Source organism: Drosophila suzukii, chromosome 3 (assembly GCF_043229965.1).
Source record: "Drosophila suzukii chromosome 3, CBGP_Dsuzu_IsoJpt1.0, whole genome shotgun sequence".
In the NCBI taxonomy this organism is placed as follows: domain Eukaryota; kingdom Metazoa; phylum Arthropoda; class Insecta; order Diptera; family Drosophilidae; genus Drosophila; species Drosophila suzukii.
Genome location: NC_092082.1, coordinates 74,239,601 through 74,267,080, shown reverse-complemented (window position 1 = coordinate 74,267,080; position 27,480 = coordinate 74,239,601). Strand labels below are relative to the sequence as shown.

General features: G+C 38.9%; 1 protein-coding gene across 4 annotated transcripts in view; it reads right to left on the bottom strand.

The window, feature by feature from the left end:
- The window catches only part of SKIP (Shal K[+] channel interacting protein), a 162,091-nt gene that overhangs the window by 130,196 nt on the left and 4,415 nt on the right, over positions 1-27,480 (bottom strand). For all 4 annotated transcript variants that reach the window (XM_070996795.1, XM_070996793.1, XM_070996792.1 and 1 more), the window contains exons 2-3: positions 22,137-22,185; positions 14,217-14,272 (exon numbers count right to left, since the gene is read on the bottom strand). The gene's annotated coding sequence lies outside the window, so the exon portion shown is untranslated. The remainder of the gene's footprint in view (positions 1-14,216; positions 14,273-22,136; positions 22,186-27,480) is intronic.

Here is a 27,480-nt window from a genome sequence, read left to right as displayed (position 1 = left end):
TTGGGGTGCTGCCGATGGTGTAAAGGATTTGGGCGACAAGTATTGATGACTGGACAGATGGATATAGTCGGGATAGAAAGCAAGCGTGTCCGGAACAATATGGAAAATCAAATCACATTCGGAGGGGTAATAATTTCGACTGATGAAAACATGTTTCCCTGGCTCATTTCGGTGGTTGATTTTTCCTGGCACTACACTTTTCCTGGAAAACGGGGATAAACAACAATTGCCATTGTTAAGTTTTGTTTATTTACAGATTTGGCTAGAATGAAAATTAGCATTAGCCTGAGAAATCAAATTTCAGCCAAACAATATTTACACAAATACTTTAGTTTAAACCAACAGCACAATTCGATGTTGTCAACACTCTGCGACCTTTTAGGGTTATTTGGATTATGGCCTTGTTGATTTAGGACTTTTGCGGCCAAATAACATTTTTGATTGAGGCACGCTGCTGCTCTCTGCTCTTAATTGGTTCAAACTCGCATGGTATTTCCAGAATAAAATTTCCCAGCACAAACAAAATTCAAATATGAATTTAGCATAACAAGAAACAAAAAATGTAATAAACCTCTTTCAGGCTTTATGAAAATTTAAATATTCGTGGATTTAGGTCAGCTGGACACGTGTAAAGAGCATGTTGCAACTATCGTGCAACAACAATGCATTACACACACAGATAGTATGTAGAAATGGTTTTAAACAAAACCAAAACATGGCCAGAACATAGGGAACACACAGGCAACACGCCCTGACCATTGGTCAAAGGCAAAAGCCGGCAAATGTAAAAAAGAAATAACCGAAACACAACAAAAAAATAAATAAAAAATCCAAAAAGCAGCGCCAAGTGCAACTGCAGCCAAAGCCACAAGACAATGCAACAGCCGCAGTCGACAGAACAGAACAGAACAGACATCTCTGGACCAGTTGGCCAAAAGCCCAGGAAATGCTGGATGGGGAGAGGGGAGGAGTCTGCTGGCCATAAAGCCTCCTCTGTTCTTGGTCTGTTGCTGGTCTTCTGGCCCATTTGGTTTTGGGTCGTGCCTGGGCCATGGCTTGATTCATATTTGGACTGCAGTTTCCATTTCATGGTACTCTATTTTTCTATTTTCCCCTTTTTTTCTAGCATTTGTAGCATAGAGTTCTTAAAGGCCAGGGCATATAGAATTAGTACCAGGCTTAAAGATATTAAAAAATAAATTAATTTAAATATTATTAAGATTTCAATGCGTTGGGATAAGTTGGAGAACAATAAAAACTTGGATAATCATTTAATAGATCTACCTAATGACTATCTTATAATCCAAAACTAATTCTCCTCAAAAAAATATTACCTATTTGAATTCAATACCTAATCCCCAAGCCTTTTAAGAAAGCTACCATAAATTTTACGTTTCCCCCCGAAGACAAACACTAAATTCTAAATTAAACTTTTAGTTCATCAACTTCCTGCAGATGGGCAGTTCCTGGTAGTGAAAGTGTATCCCCTAAAACGACTAATCCCACGCGATTTCCATCGCTATATTATGCCTTCTATATGCATTATTTGTTGTATTCCTTCATTTCTGTTTTCTGAACGGACTTAAACCTCCGCCCTGAAGGCTGAAAAAAACGAAAACCAAGCAAAGTTTGTTCAACTTTTTTCCATGTTTATATTTGCTGTAAGCATTATTTTTTTGTACCTCTCCTTTTTCGATGCACACAAAAAACCAGTTGCATGAAAGGGGTAACAAACAACCAGAGCAATAGAAACCAAATAGTGGAATTTCTCTATTTCAGTGCAAAGTGCATTGAGGCATGCAGCTGGAATTTCAGTGGCAGAAGGGATGGATGACGAAATGCGAAATGCATAATACATAGAGCATAGAGCCGGGGGAATCCAACAATTCCACAAGCCCCTCCACACTCTTTTGCTCTATAACTATATTTATTTTTTATGCCGCTCAACTGCAAAATTGTGTCAAAATCGGATGCTGCCACCGTGGGGCAGAAAGAAATGTTGGGGAGGCAGTTTTTTGTTGGCCCCCATCAACTTTAATATGTACACAAAAGGGGGCCTGTGTAAAAATTTATGGACCTGGCTGGGCAATTTTCTAACGTACCTGGCAATTTAACGGTAAAGTGTAAATTTCATTTAATTTGACAGCCGCAGATTGAAACCTCGAGCGGTTAATAAAGTTGCACCGGCCACTGCTGCATCAGCATCAGCAGCAATATCAGTTGCAGTTGCAGCAACAACAGCAAAACTAATTAGTCCAAAGGCCCCGCAGTAGATCAACAAACTCACCTACAAAAAAAAAAGAGAAGAGAAAAAAAGAGTCATGAAGGCAAAGATGATTTAATAAGCAATTAAATTATTCTAATAAATGTAAGCCAGCGGGGCTGAGCAAAGGAGCAGGGCGTTGCAGTAGGAGGGCCACAAGAAATTGCACATAAAATTGCAATTTTCCAGCAAATTCATAATACAAAAAAAATTATACAAAATTAGGCCGCAGGCTGGGGAGCGAGAAAAAGATAGGGCCAACGAGATGGATAGATACAGTTTTCTTCGCCGAACGTTAAAAAAGACTGCGGCAACCGAGTTGCTTGATGGAAAAATATCTCACTCTAATTATAAGTAAACAAGGCTATAAAAAGCAACTTTCTTTATTAACAGTTTAAGTTTAGCTGCAGCTAAATTAGTTTAGTAATTTATCTGGAATTCCGTTGTACAGAAAAGTTTGTGGGTTTCGATGTAAAATCTATGGCTATAAAAGAAAGCGGTATATTTGGAGAAGTATCAGTGGGCAGCAAAACTGTATGATACAAAAATTTAAAATCCATAACCTAAATTCGGAAATAATTCGTAAGTTCAGATCTGCAAAGGATTTTAAATTATTCCTTTACTAAATTCCCCAAAAAAATAAAGACACCCTATTTTTGCCAATGTTGTCCGATCTGAAAACCCCTCGAATCTGACCTTACTGCACCGAAACGCACTGCACATCGCTCGATTCAACAGCTGCCAAACAGTCCGCACTCATCGTCATCGTCGTCAGCTGAGAGCTGAGATGGCAACAACTCAAGTGGCATCCATCCAGTGGCAGCTCCAGCTCCCAGCAGTCCAACTAATGCCATCAAGGCTGATGCATATAGTGATTAGAGTGGACGTTACCCGGCCCAGTGCTTCCTCGCTTCCTTCCACGGATGCATCGTCATCATCGTCTTGCTGCACTTGAAGCTGCCGAGAGTAGAGATGTTGCTGCTGTGCCGTGGAGATGTTGCTGCTGTTGCCGCTGTTGCTGCTGCGCCTGCTGCTGCTGATGATGACGATAAGTGCAGTTTGCAGCGTAATAGAAAAGTTGCCACGATGTGTGTGTGTGTTACTGATGATAATGATAGATAAGTGTGCGCCAAGTGCACTACGTAACTTACTCTAACTTCAAAAGCTATCAGCAGTTAAATCGAAAAGCAGTAAGCCAAGCTCAGTGGAGCCAGCGGGCAAGAACTGTAAATGCTGCGCAGCTTAATGACAAGAGCGCCAACTAAGTTGCACTGGCAGCGGCAACAGCAGCTGGGAATGGGATCTATGAGTTGTGGCTCCCTGTGAAAGTTACACCCGAAAAAAAGGTATAGTATAATGTATCAAAAATAATAAATTTTCTTTTATTTCTAAGAAAAAAGGAGCCTTAAGGATCCTACTAAAGGCCTTATCACACTTACATACTTCTGAATACATACTTGACTTTTGGCTAACTGACCTGATTTTATTTTTTTAAGTTATGTTAGCATGTATGTTTTGATTCAAAAAAAAAATTCAGAAAGTTAGTCGAAAGTTTGCAAGTGTCATAGGGCCATAATTAAGTAATTTCTCAAATGGATGAACTATATTATTGCCAAAAGTTAATATTCATATTTGGTATGTTTTTGCAGTTAGATTTTAGCTTTGTATTGTAGTACATATTTTTAAAAGTTGTTTTCTTTTTTAATCCATTTTTTCTTGTGTAACACCTTATGTTGCTCCTTGTGCTGCACTGCTCCTGCATCATTAGCAATTGTGGGCAGGCCAAGGCGTGGGGCATGGGAAATATTTGCTATAAATGCATGCAACATTAAGTAGAACGCATTTTTTTCAGGCAGCCAGGGAGCAGCAACAGCAGCAGCATCTGCAACCTGATGACGCCACACGCCACTTCACTTGGCTGCCTCGCGTCGCTGTTGCTGCCACTTCTTGTTGCTGTTGCCGTTGCAGTGTTGCTGCTGTGCTGTGCTGATGTTGCTGCTGTGCTGCCGTTGACGTTGCTGTGGTGTTGCTGTTGTGCCTTTTCACAGCTCAACGCTTGCGCACATTTGGGGAGCCTGAGAAAAAGGGTTCGTCTTCGACTTGCGCCGTTTGCTTTATTTCTTTCCAAGAATCTTGACGGCTATTAAGGAGCAAATAGCAACAGCAAAAACAAAGCACACCCGGCTGGCTGGCGGTAAAAAAAAAAAAAAAAAAAAAAAAAAAAAAAAAAAAAAAAGCTGTAAAATAAAATTATTATTTTCTTTTCGTGCTCATAATTTGTGCTGCTGCTTCTTTGGCCTCAATTAGTAAAAGACTTTTCCTTATTACACTTTTAGCCTTGGCTCTAGCTTTTCCCGTTCGCAGTAGTTTCCTCTCGCCCAGCAGTAAATTAAGTTACGACTTTATGCTGCATATTAGTCGAGGCAGAAGGGTCAAAAGTGAAGCCCAAAGATATGGGAAACATAAAAGAAGATGCTCTTGAGGGCGGACCGCCATTAAATATTTATATTATTGCCTACGTAATTGAGGGAATAACGAGTAATTAGAAAATAACTACCTTAGTTATTTTTTTAATTGCCAGCACACTTTATCTACCCACAGAGATTGGATTCTATATTTATCTGCATCATAAAACATTTGAAATCCCGGCTTTCAGGTCTTTAAAACTATATATTTAAATCAACCCTTTCCCATTTTTAACTTAGGTCCTCTGGCCATTTTTATTTGCCCTTAACAATCAGTTAATTTTATTATAGACCATGATTCATGCCTTGCATATTCAGCTTTTATGACTTGGCCATCGAGATCAACGCCCACTGCCAAGGACCTCGTTTCGATGGCTTTTTCCTCCCACCCATTTATTTTGTTGTATTATTTATTGACAATATATTTTATTTAGCCCAGCATATCAACCGCTGAGCATTTGCGGCCATTTAGTTGCGATAAAAACCAAATTTATGCAGCTAAATCTTGTTTTTAGCGTGCAGAAAAATGCAACCCGAGCAAGGAGGAGTAAATAAAGAAAAAATTCTATTTTCTCAGGCAATAAAAATGTCAACGACGTGGCCGCAGACCAAATGGCAATTGCAGAGCCGTCGGAATGGAATATCCCCCCATTTTTCCACTCGTTTTCTCCGCGCCCCCAAAGTGATTTATGCATTTCGCATGCAAAACGCTAATCAGTGGACCCCGAGAAACCCAACGTCCTACTCGAGAAACCCAATAAAAGAAAGCCATCAGCATCAGCATCATCCAGCATAAAAAAGTCTGAAATGCGAAACTCAAATAGCGTTTAGCCAAAGATGACTAATGTGCATCCTCTGGACGATGTCCAACTGGTTAAGTGGGTTCTGGCCTCAGCCTTTTTAAAAACTCCACTCCATTCCCATTTTTGCATATGAAACTGGAAAAACTGTCGAGAGTGATGGAAATTCATACTTCGATACATTTTTTAACCCCAATTTCAGGGGTTGTTGAATGGCCAAACTTGTTGAAATATGCGCGCATATGCCAAGCATAATTACGACGAAAAATATTGTAAATTTGTAACTTTTGTAAAGTGCTTCAATAAGTAATGAGAGCGCGGGTTAAGAGCCGTGGTGAGAGTATGAGAAGTCGGGGTAAATTGAAGTGGTTTCAACATTTTGGCCTGATTCGGGCAAGGCCATTTGGGCATTTGGGCTTTTGGCGGAAGTACGGCCATATTCATTAATTAATCAGGTAACATTCAGAAGTTTCTACTCTACAACATTAATAACAGGTTTGAACTGAGGAAAATTGTTCACTGAACAATCCAGAATTTATGGTAATTCAGCAAGACAAATAGTGCTTTTTAAATATGTTAACCATTAAAACATACACAAATGATTTGATTTACAAGTCATAATTTATGGTTAAAATAATCTCGTTATTTTATATGAGGCACACAGAAAAAACCAATCAAATTATCTTCTCTATAATTCAATTTTTAGATATTCTCAATTTTAATTCATAGCAATATGCAAAATTTCATCAATTACTTTTACCTCATAGATTGAAAAGTGACCATCTGTTTGATAATTGATAATAACCAAAAGATGAGTTATTTTCTGTCATTGAGAAGGCAGCAGCAACTTGCCATCTCAACTGACATGAAAGGACAACCGCAATTTCCAATTATATTCGATTGGTTGTGTGTGAATTTGTGAGCAATAATGCCGAATGCTTCGGTTTTAAATTCACATAAATTCACACAAAAACATTCCAGCATCCAGAGAGCCTAATAGGCTTCATTTCACCTTTTCAGCACTGGGCAAATGCAATTAAATCATGGGGGGGGGGGGGTGACTCTATTGCATTCCTGCCATCGAAGGAGACTGCAAAAACCGCCCAGACAGCTCAAAATCACTTGCCAATCAAAGTCAGTCGTATATTTGTGGGATCCATATCTATATCAGACGATTTGCATGCACTTGACCACAAAATTAATTAACTAAAATATGCCAAGCTGGGACGGGGGCAGTGACAAGTGCAGTGCAAATTTAAAACCCAATTTTCTCCAACCTCGATTCGGCTTGGCCTAACAAAGCGATCAAAAACCGAGAAATACGAGTGGCCAAACCCACTTGGGCAGCAACAACTGCGACAAAATGTCACTTGGCCGGCAATTCTCAGAAGCTACACCCAAGCCGGTACAGTGCGTTACAAAAATATATGAGCTTAGCCTTTTTTGGTATACAAATAATTTTAAACTAATAAGACTTTACTTTTTTATTGTTTCATATTAGATGATTTTTAAAGTGAGTCAAAAAGATGTTAAAGGTTCAAAATGTATATGAAAAAAAAAATTTTTTTATTTATTTAATTTTTTTTATTTATTCAGTTTTTTTTTAATATCTTTAAGTTACAATGTGTGCTTAGTAGGTTTTTCTCTACGTTTTAGGATGAAATACGTTAGTTTTTGTTTAAAACTGTTTCGAATTTAAGTCCCCTTACACAACTCATATGTTTTATGAAATTTTTTTTTCAAACTAAATTGGAAAAAATTAAAGGAATTAATGTATAATCTTGTATACCAACACTTTGTTATCCCCTATATTTACAACGTGCTCAAGGTGCCACATAGGTAGCAGTATACCCGTTAGTTTTAGATAAATATAAACTTTTACAAAAAAAAAATCAAATTTTGTGTAGGTTTGCATAAGTTTTTGTATTTGTTTCAGTTATTTTGTACCACTTAAAAAATATTGTATAAAATGTACAAGATATTTTCTTATTTTCCTTAAACTTTTAATTTTTTTTCAAAAGAAACTTTACTTTTAGTACGCACTGTAGCCCCAATGAGTCACCAAAGTGCGAAAGAGAGGCCGCTAGCAAAGGAGGCTTAGTTATTGCGCATAGCCCGAAATGTTCATGTCCTGATGCCACAATTAACTAAAAGCGCGCATCAAATTACAAACAAACGAACGGAGGACAACTGGCCGGCAACAACAACTGCAAGAACAAGGATAACTAGAACAGCAACAACTACAACAACAACGACAAGGACATGAAGCGGAAGCAACAACTGTTGTTGCCCCAATATATATGTGTGTGTGTGTTTGTGGATATTATTGTTATTTCAGTTGAAACTCGAATTGCTTGTAGATTTGTTGGCAACAGCTGTGCATTTGCCAAGCAATTTCTGTCCGCTCCTTGGGCTCCGCACATCTGCAATTTATGTATCCTTTGGCTTACAAGGATAGAGAATGTCTGTGTGGACGGTCAAGTGTACGTACGTACGTACGAACGATGGTGGTAATATGGTATAGTAGAGCCCCCTATCCCATCCTCTATTCCATACCCATCTGCATTGTCTTCGGGCCAGGCCACAACCAACGCCCCTCATTGTAAGCTACTTAAGATTTTGCACAGATTATGCCTCATATATGCACGCCGAAGTTGGAGCGCAAATTGAGTGTGAGTTTTCCATAGATAATCTTTACAAGCAATTTAAAGCTGGACAAGTGCTAATATAACAACAAAAGCGACCAAGATAGCCAAAGAGTTGCAGAGCAGTTTTAGCCCTCTGCCTCTATCACGTGCGATCAACTAATTAAAGCAACAAAACCCAAATCCCCCCATCTAAACAGGAAGCCTCCCATTAGAGCCAAAGAACAAAAGCCACTGGCATTCAGGGGTAAAAATGAGCCAAGACCTGGAGAAAAGTTGCACTTGACTGATTACCTTTTGCCTTAATATAACACCGGTTCGAGTTCGAGTTCCTTCTTCGTTCCTCTGCAACATTAATGAGCAGGAAGCATTTTCCTCTCTGGAACAACATACCGAGATTCAATTATGAATGAGTTTTAAATTACAGTTACGAGGCGGCACAGGTCAGAGCTGTCGGTCTAATAAAAGCAGGAATTCGTATTCGAAAGGGGTTTCTGCCAAAGTATCACATTAATAATGATTATATAATTGCAAGTTTTAATTTTGGTGTAAAATATTTAACAAGTGACCTGGATTTTAATGTGTAATAATGGATATTCCACCATTTTTAATATATAACCAACATTTTTTGAATTTCTCTAGTTTTCCTGATCATATAACTTGCAACTCTTAATTTCACAGTAATATATTAAACAAGTGACCTGGAATTCAGTTACCTAATAAAGCAAATTAATGGAAACGAATGATTTTATAATAAATTGGTAACTATGACTAACCATTATTAATAATAACCAAAAATGATTGAAATATTTATAAAATCACTTTATTAAGTTGGAGTTTCTCTGGACCATAATCCATAATTACTACATGATGATGGGCTTCAAACTTTCTAACAATTTTTAAGCCCCGTTTTAGCTAAAACTTTGGAAAGCCAATCTTGGTAGACCCCAGAAACAAGTCATCGCATTCCAAGGCAGCCAAAAGGGCGTGGAAAAAGAGCATTGAAAGTCGGAAAAGCAAATCTCCACCCAACCGTAGGCGACTCTCAACTTCACTCAAGTTAGCTGAACTAAACCGAGCTGAAATGGCTCACTGACAGGGCAGCTAGATGCTGAGAAATCCGAATTCTGAAATCTGTAAGCCGAAGGTTGGCTGCCTGGCATGCGTAGATAAATTGAGTTGAATGGAGCGCTACTGATTGGACTTATGATCCAGGAAGGCAGTTGCCACCGCCGCCGCCGTCTCTTTCGGATTTTCAATTATGGTTAATCATGCAAATGTTTGTCGCCTGTGAAAATGTTTTACATAATGCAAAGTGAAATGCTGCATGGCCATTCAAGCCATTCAGGTGAGTTTCAAGCCGAGCCGAGCAGAGGAGAGCAGAGCATTATAGTCCAATGCATACATGAATAATTGTCTTTTTGTGTGTCCATCTTACAGCTGCCACTTGGCCTGTATCCCTGGGATATATGTGGGATATATGATGAGCAAATGCTGCTGCTGCTGCTCAGGTAAGCCTAGCAATTTTTGCTGCCTGATTTCACAACTCCGACACCAGAGTGTCAGGTTGTGGCACAGGAACATTCCCTCTTCTAGACCAACCCGAAATCCCACTTCGTTCTGGCCTTTGCTTCGTTTTGGGATTAGAAAACAACCCCGAAACGTGTCACATTATGCCAAGAGATGGAGATAGGAGACATGTCCTGTCCCTCCTGCAACCGATTTTGGTTTTGGGATTAAAGGAGGCAGAGAAGTTCCATGCGAAAGGCAAGCATGTAGGTATCTTCTTCATTGGTCCAATGGGAAATACCTGCTTAGGTAACTGGGCATCGAAAATGCTGCAATCGAAGAGGATTTGCAGTGGGAGGGAGCGGATACAAAGTAATTTGAAAGTGGTTAGCAAAATTATCCTTCTGAATCCCCAGGAAATGAACAGTTTTGTGTGGGCTCTTTGAAATGGATTGTATCTTCATTCTGCTATTCATTCCTAAACAGGTATTCACAGTTTCTTAGTCGGAAATAATAATTATTATAGTAATGTATAATGGTATAACCCAAAATCCTTTCGAATTCTAGAGATTATGCTACTTTGTATAGTTTTCCCCAGTGCCAACAGTAATGTATTAAAGGTAATTTATCAACTTTTAATCAAATGTATTTTCCATTCCTACATGGAGATGTGCTCCTTTCTGTCCCGCCAGCCACACCACATATAATATATGTCCGTTGCTCATGCCATTACGTGGTGTTACGCAATCGCCACCCCGAAAAATGGCATAGAAAAACTACCCCCAACCCAAAACTCGGCACCCCTTACTCTCTTATACATATGTGTGGAATTGGCTGATCCTTTATAGTTTTTACATGCATTCCCATGCGTATTCCATGTGAGTGTGTGTGCCATTTGGTCATAAATTCAAAAAGCTGGCCCAGCTTAAATTTTGGTTTTTCAATTTTTGAATGCCAGACCTCTGACAACCCTCGGATCCATGGTAGCCCCGCCATTACCCCGCCGGAGGACCAGCATCTCGCATAGTTGTGCGTGCAACTGTGAAACGTGTTACAGGACCGGCCAATGTCCTGTATTCTCCATCCCCTCCCTAACTCCCCAACTTCCATCCCCTTGATCCATCCGAAAACCATGAGATTTCATTTAATTAAAGCATTTAGGCAGGGGTTTTTCGGTTTCCAGTCGACGCCATATGTGCGTTGAATATATTAAATATACAAATACAATCCTTTCTCCGAAAGGACATCCCATCGAGAGCACCTAAACAAATATGTTGGGAGCTAAAATATAATACCAAATGATAAAAAAAAAAAAAAAAACTAAAGCTTAAGAAAGGTTAAACAAAGGTTAAGCTCGGGAAGGGCAAAGGTTCTCTCGGCTGGCTTAAGCCTTGCGGCCCGAAAGCCAACTCATCAAAGTTATTTAGTTAAAATTAGTGCCTGTCGAGGATGTCTCCCCAATATGCCAAAGCAAACAAGACGACGACGACGACGCAGAATCATCGAATGGCTCGAGGGCCTGGCAAAGGACACGAAAACGTTTTGGTTTTGGTTTTGCTTTTGAGTCGGGGGATTTGCGGGGACAATGTCGTGCCGCTGACAAGTGCGATGACAACGTCAAAGGCTGGATAGCTGGCTGTATGGATAGCTCTCCTCCGAACGAAGCACCGAAAGCTGCTGCTGCATGCCATGCCCGACTAGCTGCGAGGCACCTTTGGGAAAAAAGACGCTCATCTGGAAAATCAACTTCGACTTTCGGGCCACCCAGGCATTCCACCAAGGAGCAAAAGATGCAACCCAGCAGCAGCAACAGCAGCAGCAACAGCATCAACGAACCGCAAATCATAAAATAAACTCTTTAATTACGCCTCACGACTTGCCGGGGCAGACACGCAACAAGCCCCAGCCACAGCCAAATGGAAAATTATGCAAAATGCAACAGCAGCAGCAGCAGCAACAGCAACTGAAATTGCTGCACAGCAGCAGCAGCAGCAACATCAGTGGAAGCCACTTCCGAAAATGTGAACAAAATTATAAAATCTTTGGCACGACAATGTTGACGACGACAAAACTGCAAATTACCAAATTATAAGCAAACAGCAAGAAACAAACTGCCAAAGAACAACGAAGGGAAGAACTTAAAGGAGGTAAAACTTTAAGATAAATACTCTTGGTCTTTCAATAGGCCATAGCTATTTATTTTGTCTGGCTAAATATTTTATATATGTTAAGAAAAAGTATAAAATTGGCCAAAACATTAAAATACCAGGTTAAAATGCAATAAAACTAAACCATTTTATTTAAGTAAGTAAAATGTTAATTGGATATGATCAAAGAATTTAAATGAAAAATGTAAATTGGATTAAAATATAAAACCATTCTATCTTAACCATTAAAATGTTATATGATCACTAAAACATTTAAATAAAAATATAAATTGGAACAAAATATAAAACATTTGACTTAAGTGAGAAAAAAATATTTAAAAAAGGTCATGATTTTTTCTTAGATTCTAAGATCATCCATTTCACAGAGGGTATCCAAAAAAAACCCGTACCCCTTAGGGGTCCCAAAATCCATTTGGCTGCCGATGATGAGGCATTCTGCCTCGGAAAACCCCAAGTTGGAAGTGAAAATACCAAAAAATGCACTCGGACTCTCACACACTCAGCATGGCATCCCAAAAGGAGAGGGGGTGGGGGTAAAAGTGCCGGGGGGACAGCCGCCCCCTGCTGTAAGGCGCTTTTAAACAACCTGTACCGCCCCCTCCCATACCCATGAAAACTCCCTCCTGAGCTTGGCACCCACTCGATTATCACCGAAAAACGATTGACCTCACGAATTCGTAATTAATTTTCACAAAAGTTTTCCATTCGAAGACAAACTTCAAACAAAAGGCTGCAGCATCAGTCTCTGTGTGTGTGTGTGTGTGTGTGTTTGTTTGTATCTGTGTGTGTGTGTGTGGATTGGTTCAGTTTGGGTTCAGTTTTTGGGATTGCTTTTGTGGAGAACCCCTCCCACTTTTTCCTGCGGCTGCCACAATGTTTAAACATTTGAGCGCACACATCTCTGTGGGGGGCAAAGTGAATGCCGTTGCCCTGCTCATTTACCCTCCAACTCCTCTTTTTTTTTTGGATCCCGATCCCCCTCAATCAGTTGCACCTCCGCCCCTGGCTCCTCTTTCACCTGGTCGCCGCTTAGTTTGCCTTAGTTTGTGTGTGTCGCCTAAGTGCTGAAACAATGTTCCAAGTTGTAAGTGCAACAAGGGAACCCAGTACAACATGGCAGCGAACGAAGCCAAAAACCCAAACTCCAAACTCCAAGCTGAACTGAAACCCGGAGTGCACCAAAAATAAAGTGTGTAAAAATGAGCAACTTTTTCAAGTGAGAAGCAACTATGTGGCATGCAGCTAGAGCTGCACGCTCGCATCTCAAACGACAATGACTAGCAGATTTCGGTCGGGAGTGCAGAGAGGAAAATTAAGTCATAATATTTAAAAAGAAATTTCTTTTATAAAAACAGAGCCCTACATGCTTTCATTAACGAAATAAACACATTTTGTAAATTTAAGAGACGTTTTTAAAGGCATTTTAAAAAAGAGGTGGGTTTTGAACTCTCAACCTTTGTAAGATTTCTAGGTTTAGAACCTACAAACATAATATATTTTCTAGAAAAACTGACCTAAATTTGCTGAACTACTTTTAAAACTCAAACCTCCAAGTGCCGCCAATAAAATATTAGTTTCAATAAACTTATTCCTTTTTAATTAAACTATTATTTCAACAACATGAAAAAAACTTTTTTTTTAATTTTGCTGCAGATTAAAAAAAAAATTGCTGTACAAGTTACAAAATAATTTCGAAAAATTAAAAAAGTATTGCAAAATTTGATGCCAAATCTTAAACTGCAATTTTGTTTTAATTTTTAAACTCGCAAAATTGCTAAAGCCTTTTGTTTACGTTGTTTTTCAAGTGCAACGACAACTCGGAACATTTTCCGCGCAAACTCGCCAAGATACAAAAATTTCACTCAACCCGAGACCTGCCCCCCCCTTTTCCATTCCCCACCCCGCCCACTACTTTCCCCTCCCAATTCGCCCCATGAATGTGTGCACAATTTTCAAACTGGCAGCGTAAAGTGCACAAATTGCAATTGTAGCTGGGGCGCGGGAATCAGGACAAGATGTAGACGGGGGACAGAGACGGCGTGGGACAGGGGCGGCGACTGAGAGGGGGGCTCTGGGCAGGGGGACACTGGAACTGGAGTGTGTGGAGGCGTCGTCGATTGTAGGCCCATGCCAGACATGGTGGGCTCTTCAGCAAAAGCAACTAAAAGAAGTACTTTACCCAGTACAGTGAACACTTGACGTCGAGGCCACAAGACATTAATTACAGAGCTTAAGAAAAGAACCAACAAAATGCTAAATTGAATTACGAAAAAAGAGCAAACAGATGCAACCTACATATAACCAAGGATATTTCATTAAAGCAGGCTTTTAGATTTAATTTAATTTTATGGAATTATTTAACTTACCTTGATAGTTATTAACAGCATATCATTTTAAAAGCCAGTTTTCAATCTTTATAGAACTGAAGAGATAAAAGATATAAAAAATAGTTGTTAATTAAACAGATAAGAATAGTTATAGGCTAATTGAGCATCTTTTTATTTCTTTTTTCAAACTTAATGATAAATTGTTTCCCCATTTCCTAGAGTATCTCAAACGCTGCCTCGTTTAGACCACCTTTTTCTCTCGTGTTTGAGTTTGTTTTCGTGCTGACCAAATGCAAAGTGCAGGTCCAAGGCAGCCTGACCATGTACATTGACACTTTGATATGATTGCCAGGGGAGTGGAGTTGGAAATCGGGAGGTGTAAAGTAAAGTGTGGAAAATCGGGGAAGGAGAACTTGGAGAACTTGGCAGACTGTCGAGCTGGAGCACAGGAATCTTGTGGTTTGTTTGGTCAGCCAGCCAGCCAAAGTTTCATTTCGGGCCATCTTCTTTTGCAACAACACAGTTTACAACTTCTGGTCAGTTCATCGTGTTCAAGCATGAAATGACGTTGCACAAAAATCGCTCGACAAGGAGAGCATCCCTCTTAAAGGTGCAAAAACTTTAAGTTTTAAGTGGAGCAAAATACGCAAAAATGACAAAGTTGATGAGGTGTTCTTTCTGGGCGTTGGGAAATTAATTTTCGGCTGGGATGACATTCTCAACTCATCGTCAGCTGCCCCCTTTTCAAACTCCCCAACCCCTTTTTTTTGCGATCCTCTTGTCCGCTCACTTCACTGCCTTTGTTGTGTGACTTGTAACTTTAGTTGTTGTCTGGGGCACTCACAATTTCGCTCTAAAGTTTAATTTCAACGCTTGACTTGGAAAGTTTTTTGTCAGCCAACCAGGCAAAGTGACAGGATACACAGAAAAATAAGTAAATACAACCTCTTGGTTAAAAAAAGATTATAAATTAAGATCGACTGTACTTCAATACATATTCCGATAGCAACGAAAATGAAAATCCAGATAAACGATATGATGTAGAAACTCATTTATTTTTGGTATTACATTTTTCTCTGTTAGATTGATTAGATTGTTCCTAATAACATCCAAAACATGATTTCTCTATCTCTCTATAATTGTTGGTACTAGGCTGTATTCTGTTAGATTGTTAGGAATAACACCTAAAATGTGATCACTCTATTATTCTTATGTAACAATTTTTTTTTTTTTAGATATATAATTTTCGGTACTAGTCTTTATTCTGGTAGATGGTTCCTAACAGCACCCAATTCTTGACTAATCTTGTACTCCAATTTTCTCACCGTGCAGAGTCAGAGTTTGAGGCTTCAGCAAAAGTGGAGCGCGAACCCGAACTCCAACTCTGGCTGAAAACTCCTTCTGGCCAAGTCGACACAAATTGCTGCAAAGTTTTTTGGCATTCAAGCGTTTTAATGTCTCACGAGTTGTTGCGGAGTCGCAGAGCAGACTCTTTTCCTCTATTCCGCACTCCACACATGAATTAATCAAAGAGCAGCTGCAGTTTGTGTGGCATTAAGTACCCGACCAGTGGGATGGATAGATGGACAGGTGGATGGATGGATGGATGGGGCGCAGGTGGGTTGGTTAAGACCGCAAGGCGGTGGCGCCGCTAGACAAATTCAACTTAATCAATTTAAAGTGCTCACCGCAAAGTCAACAGTTCAAACTAACCGCAACGCAGGGGGCAGAGGTTTGAAAAGCAAGGCAAACACAAGCCTCCTCCTGCAACTCTCCTGCAACTTGCCCCCCTTTTTGGCCCAGTGTTATTAGGCAAATTGTCGCACACACACAGATACATACATACATATACACACACTCTCACATTCACACAGCAGGTTGTCGTTGACCAACAAGTGACCAAGGTTCAGTGTTTTACCCCCCATTGTCCTGCCAAGTATCCCTTACACTTTTTTCCTGCTCCTGCTCCTTTTCATTTCCTTGCCCTTTGTTTACCAACGTGTATTTGTGTTTGCTCTGCTGTCAACATTGGAAAATTATGAAAATTAATATGAAAATTGTTGCTATTTACGGCTAGTTTAGCCCGAAGTGTGTGTGCGTGTGTGCGTGCCTCTTCTTGGGTTTCAAGTGCGGCAATTGTTGGTTTTAGATTTAATTACTTGAGTCAACTTGAGCCCTAATTTGATTGAGTATTATGTGACATTGAGCCCACTCGGCGAGGGGGTTCAATTAACCCCAGGCTCACACGCATGTTAAGGGGTTCTTTCTTCTTTTTTTTTTTGCTCTGCTAGCCAAAACAAAGAGTCCTAAAGTAGCCTGCGGATGCGGATGCAAATCGATTGAGAACCCTACTAAACCGTACTAAAAAAAAAAAGAGAAACGCACACACTCGACATTTGCATCTTTGACAGCTCTATTGTTGGTCGCTCCTGATGCATTTGCATCCTGCCACGCACACACTTCAAAAATGAAATAAAAAAGTCAAGGGGGAAACTGCATTGATTGCGCTGCAGGATAAAGGACTCACGCAGGACCCTTGAAGGCAGTCAAAGATGTAAATGGTTAGTAAGTGCGGAAACCTTGGGTGAATTTCTACAAGTACAAGGACTCTCATAAAAGAATTCCAAATTAAATACTTAAAAAATCTTTTGTATCAATATACCACTAAAACTATAAAATTACTTATATTATTCTCAAAAATTAAACATTTATAAGCTTTAATTTATTACTCATACCATATAATACACCTTAATTGAAGCCAATCTAGCATAATTTCAAAGCAGCCTGCACAAAACAAAATTTCCATACGGATTAGTATAAAATTGCTCCAATTAAAGCAGAGAAAATCAAAATAAATCCCTTGACATTTCATTCCAAAGCAATAAAATCATAATACCCAGCTCAAAAACTGAAACAACATGTATATCAAAGGAGCTCAATAAATTCGTTATATTTTCAAAGCCACTTAGGAGTAATTTTTATTGTTCGCCCCGAAACTAATCCCATGTCAATTGTCAACGCTGCTGCTCAAGACACTTAAATGCAGATTATGCATGTCAAATGGAAGCCCACACTTCAAAATCAATTAGCAGAAGCTTTTCCTCTGACAAAAACAAAAAATATAAACAAAATTGAGGAAAAAGCGTAGAGCCAGAGCATGTGGGCCAGAACTGAAGTTGCCATTAAATGCTCGATTATGATGACAATTGACGGCTGCAATAAAACCGAATTGCCCCGTCAAATGCTCAGCCAGCTGGACTAAAAGGCCGGGCTTAGGTTAGATGAGCCTCAGTTAACGCTATAATGCCCCCACTCGTATTTACTGTCATAATTTATATGCATTTATGAGACACGCTTGGACAGAGACGGTTTTTTTTATGGCAATTTTATTTCCTGTAGGCAAATAAAGCAACTCGCCATGTGAGAGGCATTCGAAACTTCAACTTCATTATCGCGTTATCGCTACCGCCCCACACTATTGCCCCTTGGCTGCATTATCGTGATTGCTGTAGTAAATGTTTTTTATTTATTATTATTTACAAATGCATTAAACACAATATTTAATTGCATCATAAAAAAGCGGCAGTCTGTCTGGTTCGATGTATAAACCCTATGTCCCCTCTCCATATCGGTTGCCTCCACTCCCAATTTTTGATAGCAATTGAACTTTATTGTTAACAGTGATCGCTTGCTAAGTGGTTTAAATTGGTCATTGGCATACATTTATTATTCGAGAATAAGTAATTTGTGCTTTATCATTTGTTCTATTCTATTCTATAGTCTATCTAGTATAGAATGTTCACTTTAAAAACAAAAAAAATGGAAAGAAATAAGCTCTACAAAAATTTCAAATGGTAATAAACATTCATTTGTTATCCTAGAATAAGTCATTTGTAAGTTATTGGAAACAAACCTATCATAATACATTCTTTTTAAACACAAATTGAACAATTTCTTTTTTTAATTTCAAATTGACTTATATTTGGAATTTTGGAAAACATGTATTTTTGAAAATCTTGTTAAAATACAGTTTTATTTAATATTTGACATTGGAGTTATTCCAAATTTTGTTAAACAAATATTATCCAATTTTTTTCAGAATTTCTTTCCAAATCCACTCATCCCAGTGCCCACTGTACCTGAATTCTAGGTGCTCCGCTTGTGTGTGCTCGGTGTCTGTTTATATTTGTCTCTGGTTGTTTGCATAGTGCAACGCTTATCGCAAATGCTTTTCCTATATGCGTGTGATATTTTTATGAGTTCTTGCGACCCGGGGTCCCTTGGATTTTCTATTTTCCATTTTCGATTTCGGTTGCCTAGTTGCTGCTGCTGTTATAGCTCTGTTTGTTGTTCACAGTTTTTCGTTATTATTTACACAATTGACCCTTTCACACCCGAAAACTCATTGAACTTCATCAGCAACATCTACGGCAGCGGCAGCAACATGAGTTGATATTGCTCACGTACAAGCCCCCACCCTGAAAAAAAAACGAAAAAAAAAACCCTGGCAGTTGGAGTTCAAGTCTTGGGCTCAACTGTAAATAGTCATAAATGTTTTGTTTATGTTTACAATTTAGCTGCTGCTCCTGCCGATGTTGTTGCTGTTGCATTTGCTTTTGATATTGCTGTTGCTGTTGTGGCAGTTGCTCTTGCTGCAGTTGCCGCTGCACCGTGTTGCACTGTGTTCCTGCCGCAGTTCGTGACTCCTCTAATGTTGTCGACGTGGTTGTTGCAACATGCTTCCCCATTGCTCTCTAGTCGCGGCCAAAAGATTTCTGAATTGGTAATGGAGCATGTGCAGTTCAGTGAGGTGAGCTGCATTTTATTGCTATCTAAATCGCTGACTCTTAGCAATGTATGTGAAGCTAACAACAACCTGGGCTCTCGGATTTTTATTTGCTTTTAATTTGACTTGAAAACGGGGCTTAAATGTCAGCAGAGTTGTTCGGCCCGTAATCCACATAAGCACACACATATGGCCATCCATACCTCCACTCTGCGCTTTTGTTATTAATGTATTCAATTAAGTAACGGACCGACAATTAAACTCATTATGCATATGGTGGGTAAAATGCAATGCAAATAGCCCAAAGCCCCACTAAACACCATTATTATGGCCAGCGAGCAGCAACTGTCGACCAACTAAAACAAAAACTCCAATCGAGTCACATTAAAAGCATCATTAAATAAATTATAGACCAGGCCCCAAAGCAATAATGAAATACAAAAAAATAACAATAAATCTAACATGAGTTTCGTAATGTAAACAAAGGCTTAATTCATTTGTTGTTTTAGTTGTTTTTTATTTAGTATTTAAATGCTTGTAAACGTTGAAAAAGAGGATAACAGTTAAGCCTAATGAAAGTCATAAATAATAAACAAATTCAGAGGTTAAACTAATGAAGCCCAAAGCTAAATGGTAAATTTAGAAGAGCTTAATGCGGGAAAATGATGGGAACTAATAAATTACTGTATAGAGTAAATATTTCCTATCCAAAGTTCAAACTATATCTATGTATTTCCCTAATTTTCTTCCAATTACCTGATCTATTAGCCTTGCCTGCATTTGACATTTAATTATCAATTAGCTAAGCCACATCCTCTCGGATTTTGGCACAAGCTTATAAATATTTTAATTAATTTACATTGTCGTGCATTTTTTGGCCAATTCTTTCGCCAGGTGTCAGTCAGCCTAAAATTCAGTTGCTGACGGTGGAAAAACTATAATTTATTCAAACTATTCGCGTTTGAAATGCCTGCGCGAGAAAAGCGTGAATTTATTTATAATTTATATGGCAATTAAAAACTAATATTGTCAACTCCCACGCTCTCTGCAATTCAATTGCAAATTTATGCAAATTTTTAATTTCAGCCCCGATGAGCGGGCGGCTTTGACAAATGTTTTGTAGTTTACGGATTTCGGGGTTTTTATTGCATTTTTAATGACAACTCGGTGGGCATACATAAATTAAATAATTAAGTTAATTCTACATACGTGCAATGTGATTTTAATTATTTAATTCGAAACTGGGCATAAGTTATGCTAAATTGTATTTCATTTGTATTTCCCCTTTGTCCAATGCTCACATCGCCTGACTCATCAGCATGCGATGATTAATGATTTTTAAAATGCCGCTCATGATTTAGATAAACAAAACTGAACGATTTAGTTCGAAGTCTGCTTTGTTTGTCTCTCCTGTTTGTTTCTATTTCTGTTTGCATAATTAATGTCGCACGCATTTGTTACAAGTTTTGGTTATTTGTCTTGCTCTCGGATTAATTTGCCCCACCATCTAATTTGGTCTGATTGGCTGGAACTGAGTCGAAAGGGGCTTAAAGTCTTCTTCAGTCTGCCGGTGGGCTTAGCAACTTCTTGGCTGCCATTCGATGAAGTTTGAGGAGCGATAATGACATTGAGCTCGAGTGGGATTATCGAGAAAACTGAGTTACAGAATTATTTCTACAAGATGCTTGAACAGGGATTTTTGTGTATGCATAGAGAGAAATTTGGTTGATTTATTCATCATTTCACTTCCATTCCACTTCCAATGATCATAAATTTTGGTATACATATATTTTTCTAGCTAGAACTACCCATTGAACTTTTGTTTCATTGATTAAAAGGTGTGAAAACGAAATCATTCAAGTGAAACGGTCATAAAAAATATGTTCCCCTTCCGTGAAGGTTGTGTCATAAATGTGTTTTTATATATGGCTCGGCATAGGTGCGACTTCTATGGTCTTCTTTGCAGAGTGTAAAGCTACTCGAGGTTCCTAATTAATATAAACAGTTTGTGAACTAACACCAAAAAGACCGATAGAAGCACCCCTTTGGTGTTTGGCATTTCCTGTAATTTGTCAGGAGGAGCGCGGAAATTGCCAGCTTGGGTTATTTTTTCTGTTTTTTTCCTGTTCTTCTTTTCGGGTCCTTGTTGCATATTAATTTAAATATAATTATGATAATTTTTATTGTCAAGTCCGCCGCGGCTGAGTGAAGCCTCTTGCCACATGCTTGCTTCTTGCTTGACTTTTCGTAATGCCCTGGGCAAACAAGCAACCCTTTTCTACCATCAAAAAGGATTAGTTATTGAGTTATTTTCACAACTAAAGTAACGACAGGCAGCCGTGCAGAAGGCGAACGAACCCGGGACCAACTGACGCGGTTCAACAACATCTTGTGACTGACATTTGTGCGTCAAATTAAGTGAACTCTTTTTTATTTTCTTTCGTTTTTTGCCTTTTTTTTTGTTTTTGAAGAGGAGGATCTGCCGAGGCCGGAGGAGGAGGAGCACATGGTCAAGTCGAGCTTCCTGCCAGCCATTCAGCCATCCAAGCAACCAACCAACCTCGATCCCTGAGTGACTGTGACTGTTGTTGTCTTCGGCCTGTCCCCTGCATTGCGTAAACTATAATTAATAACAAAACATGTTATGGTTATGGCTGCCGCTTCTGCTTCTCTTTCTTTGTGTGTGCCTGAAAATTGTTTCTTATGCCCCGAGCCCAAGGCATGAGGCCACAATTCACCCAGACACAAAAGCGGTTCTGGTTCTCCATCGGGTTTGGGTTTGAGGAACCCAGACTGAGACTGAGACTGACTCTGAGACTGAGTCTCGATGAGATCCCAGCGTTTTCGGGCTGCACAACATATGTTATGCATTTTTTAGTTGTCTTCGGCATTCAAAAAATTATGTAGCATTTAATTAGCGCATAATTGCGGCAGCAGAGGCAACTTTCAGGGCACAGGCCTCATCAATTTCAATCGCAGGCGTGTTGAAAAATCTTCATCTGCGTAATCCGCCTGGCAACAAATTCTCCAAAGGCAAAATACTTTCACTAGCTACACCAAGATGGGAATACTCTGGGCAAACATTATATATAATATCATAAAATCAAACCACAAAAACCTTATATTTAGATCTTAACAAATTATAATGATTTATTATTAAAAAAAGTACTTACAATTTATCAGGTAGTAAAATGTGTTCTTCAATATTTTAGTCAGGGAAATCTAAAAGAAAAAACATTTTTGGTTTTAGCAATCAAAATAATATTATATCAATTAATTTTTTTAATATTTCAAAATTAAGCCTGTTCAGAAGACAAACTTTTGAAAAAGGGTATTACAAAATAAAAATAATAATAATAATCTGAAGCCCTTTTCACGAAATCCGCTTGCTACTTAAAGGGCACACCCTTGCCGAACCGCCAAAAAAAAAGCAAAAATAAATGTAAGGAGACTGTCGCTTGTCAAAATGTCTGCAGCTCTGCGAATTCAACCCATTCCTACTGCCGCCTTCTATGGACGCGTCATTGTCTAAGGATGCAATTGCCGAGGACGACGACGCACAAGTTCAAAAGCAGTCAACAGTTCCGCTCGCCTGTTTGAAACTCCAACGTCGTCATCCTCTGCCACATCATCATCATCATCACATCGCCATCGTCATCATCGTCCTTATCCTTGGCGAATTTCATGCCTCGTCGTTGCAGTAGTTCCTTGTGGCTTGGCAAATACTCAACAAACCATGAAAGTAAATAAATGTTTTGCAACGTTGCAGAAATAAAATGCAATTTAAGTCACACAAAAATGGCTAGCAACAGCACGGAGAAAAAAATATTTATTATTTTTAAGTTGTATTATATAGTTTTTCTATTTTATCACATTATAATGAGACTTTTTTTGATATCTATAGGTAACTATTGTATAAAAATAAAAGTTAGCAAGGTCTATAAATGATTTTTTTAATTTTAAAATGCATTTATAAGGTTTTTATTGACATAATCCAGTTGAAATTGATAATATATTTCTACTTTTATTGACATTATAATTATTTTTCCCCGTGCTGCAATGAAAAAGTATCTGGAACGTTGCAGTTCGAGTCCGAGGAGCCTGGAAAACTCGAGGTCCTGGCTGCATTCGTGGTTCGTCCTCTTCCATTTTGATTTGTTTATTTCGTTTCGCTCGGCTTTTATTTTGTATTATTCCCGCTGCCACTGCTGCTCCTTTTGCCATGGCAGTTAAAGTAACCGGCAAAAGCGTTCCGGGGGCTTCGAACTTTTGCATTTTATTTGTGTATTTGTATTTTTGTTTTTACTCGTTTTGGCACAAAGAAAAGTGAAATGTTTTTGGGCGGTTGGGTTTCGCTTTGGATTTTAGAAGTTCACGAGAGAAAGAGTCGGCAGAATCGTTGCAATTGCACTTCCACAGACATTTAATAGCAAAAAAAAATAGAAAAAAATAGAAACAAAAAATGGAAAACGCTTTAAAATAATTACATGCGAGAATTTCCCCCACAAACCCAAACAATGCCAGTAGAAGTCGCACAAAAGTCGAAAATGAATCACCAACTGGCATCATTCACTGTCGAAAAAAAAGAGGACTTGGGTAGGAGATCACAAAAAAATAACAGAGCGCCGAAACGAATTAATGGATCAACGATCTTATCAAGGGAGTGAAGCGAAACCAATTGAGCAGAGTGCAGTGAGCTCTCGGGTTTTAGACTAATCCTCTTATGGTAGGTACTTTCTAACAGGTACCTGGGATCTTAAGAGGCATTTAAATTTTCAACTTTGTCTTCTTCTTTAGATAAAGTGGTTACTTTCCTATTTATTTTTCAATAGATCCCATCTTAAGAGGTATTCAAATTTTCAAAGACACTTTCTTCTTTAGTTATAATGGTTAGTTTCAAAATATATTTTTCGAAATTTAAAGTATTTCTATCGTTTCCTTAATCTTCGTTTTAATTACTAAGCGAATTCCAATCAAATTTAGTGGCAAGTGAATCAAAAATCCCGTATAAAAACAAAACCCCTTCGAAACTGATGCACTTGTGCTCTCTACATGATTATTTCCCTCTTCAATCAGCCGTATCCATTACACATCCGCCCCAAGCTGTGAATGATTTAAGTGATTCGGTGCGCCTATTGTATTATTTTCACTCCCCTTTGACCCCCCTCTCTACACAGCTCTACGCCACTGAAATGCAGAAGAACTGCAATAAAACCAAATAAAAACAAAAACAAAAAAACAAGAACCAAAACAAAAACTGATGAAAAAACAACAGAGAAACATGAAGAAAAAGTGCAGCGGCAAATGCCAGACGAAACGGAACAATAATTAAAGCAATGGCAAAAACAACAACAACTCGGGAACACAAAATAAACAAAAAACATCAACAGCAACAACAACAACAGCAACATCAACAACAGGAAGAGGAACAAGAGCCGCTGAGGAAGAAGCAAAAATGCAGCAAAGCTCTCTTTTTGAATGAGATGATGCGGGTCCATCCTTATATACACAGGATATACGGGATGGTATGGGTGCAGGGATTCCTAAAGGGTTGCAAGATGCAGCCCAAGGTCTATCCTCCATAAAACGATGTCGTCGTCGTCGTCCTTGTATCTCTAGATACACAAGGTATATGGCTTTGTGGGTGGCTTGGCTAACAGGTGGATCCACCCAATCCCGAGATTTTACAGAGGAAGATACAATACTTTTCCTATATTATAAAAATACTGGAAGCTAAGTCTTAAATATCTTGTATTTTGGTTTGTTAATCTCATTTTGGGTTCTTTAAGATTTTATAATCCCCTCCTAAAGTTCAAGACATATCATGTAGATTCACCCAATCACAATATTTTATAATAAACCATTAATGTACCATAGAGGTTATACTATTACTATTATTTTCAAAATATACTACATCAAATCTTGAAGATCTTAAGTTCAAGATACATCTATCTTCAATAATCTCCATAAATACCAGGTATCCCCAAGTCGAACAACTCTATTATATCTCTCATCCATGATTTTGTTTGCTGCTTGTTATTTGGTTGTCATTGATGCCCCCGTCCTTGTTGATTTGTTGTTGTTTTTCTCTGATGAGCCTGCAGAACAGCGTTAAGCCAAAAATCAGTGCAAAAGGCGACGTCGCTGGGTGTCGTTTGCAGACAACTTGAAAAACATGAAAACGCGAAGGGGGCTCCCGCTCCATGCCCCCTATGTAGAACCACCTCCCTAGCACCAGCCCCTCCTCATTTTTCCTTCTATTGACAGTCACGTCAGTTAAGCTGCTGGGAACACACACGCAGCCACAAATGTGGGCAAGATAATAGCACCAAGGATATTTTAACAAACAAAAATTTGAAATTATTATTAGTAACTACTTCTGTATTTAGTTCCCTATGAGCTCTAGATAGTTTTTACTGATTATTGCAAGTCTATATTACAATTTATTGGATTTATTTTCAGGGGGTTGTGGTGTTTTGTTGGCTAAATCAGTTATTGGTTATGACTAACACTACGGTTGGAATATTTTGTAAGAATTTGAAAGCTATATCTTAACTAGATTTTGTTTTGCACTGACTCTACAAATTTTCATATTCATATTTATATACTTATGTTCTAGTGCTATTAATGTGACCCTGTCTGCGAATATGATGGGTCCCAGGAAGGGGAAGACACCCAGAGATTTCCCAGACAAGCAGGTGGCAAAGGCTTCGGGCCAGCAGAGAATCATGAGGCCAACATCATGAGCCAGCTTCGGTAATTGCTGTCCGGGCCAAATGCAAATGCTGTTGCTGCCGCTGCTGCTTGCGTGTCTAGATGCTCGGTCCTCGATTCCCGATGCCCGACTTGGATGCTGCACTGCTGCATATCACATGGTTGTGGTCCTCGTCCCTCGTCCCTGATGGCCTCGAATTATGTTGTTCTTCTCGGGAATTGGTTTGGCCTTCTGACAGCACACCCCCAACTCCGCCCCGCCACGGAAAAGCCCCAATGCCACCCTGTGGATGCAATATGATTTCAATTAGTACCATTCGTTAGTGAGTGTGGCACTCAGAACTGATTATTGCAAACTTATATGGTTGAATACAACTAGAAATGATGTTTTGAAGATGAAAAGCAAAGCAATAATGTGGTGATTTGTGTTTCAGCAAATTATATATAATTCATTAAAAGTACTTTTTAATTAGGTTCTATAAAACTTGTCTATCTATCATCTATTTAAGAAGGCTGTTTGTTCGATACACCTCAAAAAGGAAACATTCTAGTCATAAATTAATGTAATAAAATCAAACTTTATGGATCTTGAACAAACACAACATCGAAACCTTTCCTTTTTTTTATACCTTCCCCCAGCGGATGGCGAATTATTGCTTTAAACAAATTTATTTATAACCCAAATTAAATAACTCAGAGCAATGGACTTGACTCCGGCTGCCACTAAATTTGCTAGGCGAATGCAATTTGCAGATTTACTAACCCCCAGGAGCAGAAAGAGCGGGAGCCGGAGAAGAAGTCGGAGGAGCCGGACTTGCAGTTGGGGAAAATTGCAATTGCAATTACCAAAGCGGTGGGGCAGGGTGAAAGAGTAGGAGAAAGAGCAGCGCCATGCCACGAGTAAAACAACTAAACAACGCCGAGCGACGACAGTTTGACTTGCAATTTTAGCTGCACCAGCAGACCCCAGCAGCGAAATCAGCGAAACCGTGGTCGCCGCATCATCCCCATCATCATCCGCACCGTCATCATCGTCCCCATCAAAGGAATCATCATTAACAGTATCATCATTAACCGGTAAGTGAGCCAAAGTCGGGCTTTTCGACTATACGATACCCGTTGCTACCATTAGTAACTCTCTTTTGGGTATAAATTATATTCTGAATAATGTATGGAATATTTTGAAAACATTGAAGTTATTAAGTCAGTATTAATATAAAAAGGGAGTGCATAAATATTTGTAACTAGGTTTTATAAGAGGGTCCTTAAGTTTAAAGTTTCGTTAAAAGATACTTTTAATATCCAAATATATTTAAAATTGTTATAATATTAAAATCTTTATTTTACCAGAGCCAATAAAAATGTTCTTAAGTTAAAGCGTTATCATTATACTCTAAGTTCAAAGTTTTTTTTAAAGATACTTTTATTTCCCCATATCAATTAAAGTTTTTATAGGTAATCAGAAAAAATTTCCATTCATCAGAGCCAATAATATATCTCCAACTTTATGAGTCAACATGCATTCTCTAAACCAAATACAGTTTATATATACCATTAGGCATTTTCCTGTGACCATTAAATTTTGATGATCCAATATACCCTTACCATCCACGAGGACCTCGGGTACGAAAACCGCGCGCGCCTGGACCATATCCATTACAGCCAGAATAACAGGAGGCCCAGGAGCAGGAGCAGGCGGAAGATGGGAACAGGAACGGGAACGGGAATGGGAATGGGAATGCGAACGGGATTGGGATTGGGAGTGAGGCGATGTGGAGCAGAGCACAGAGGGCCGAGGACCGA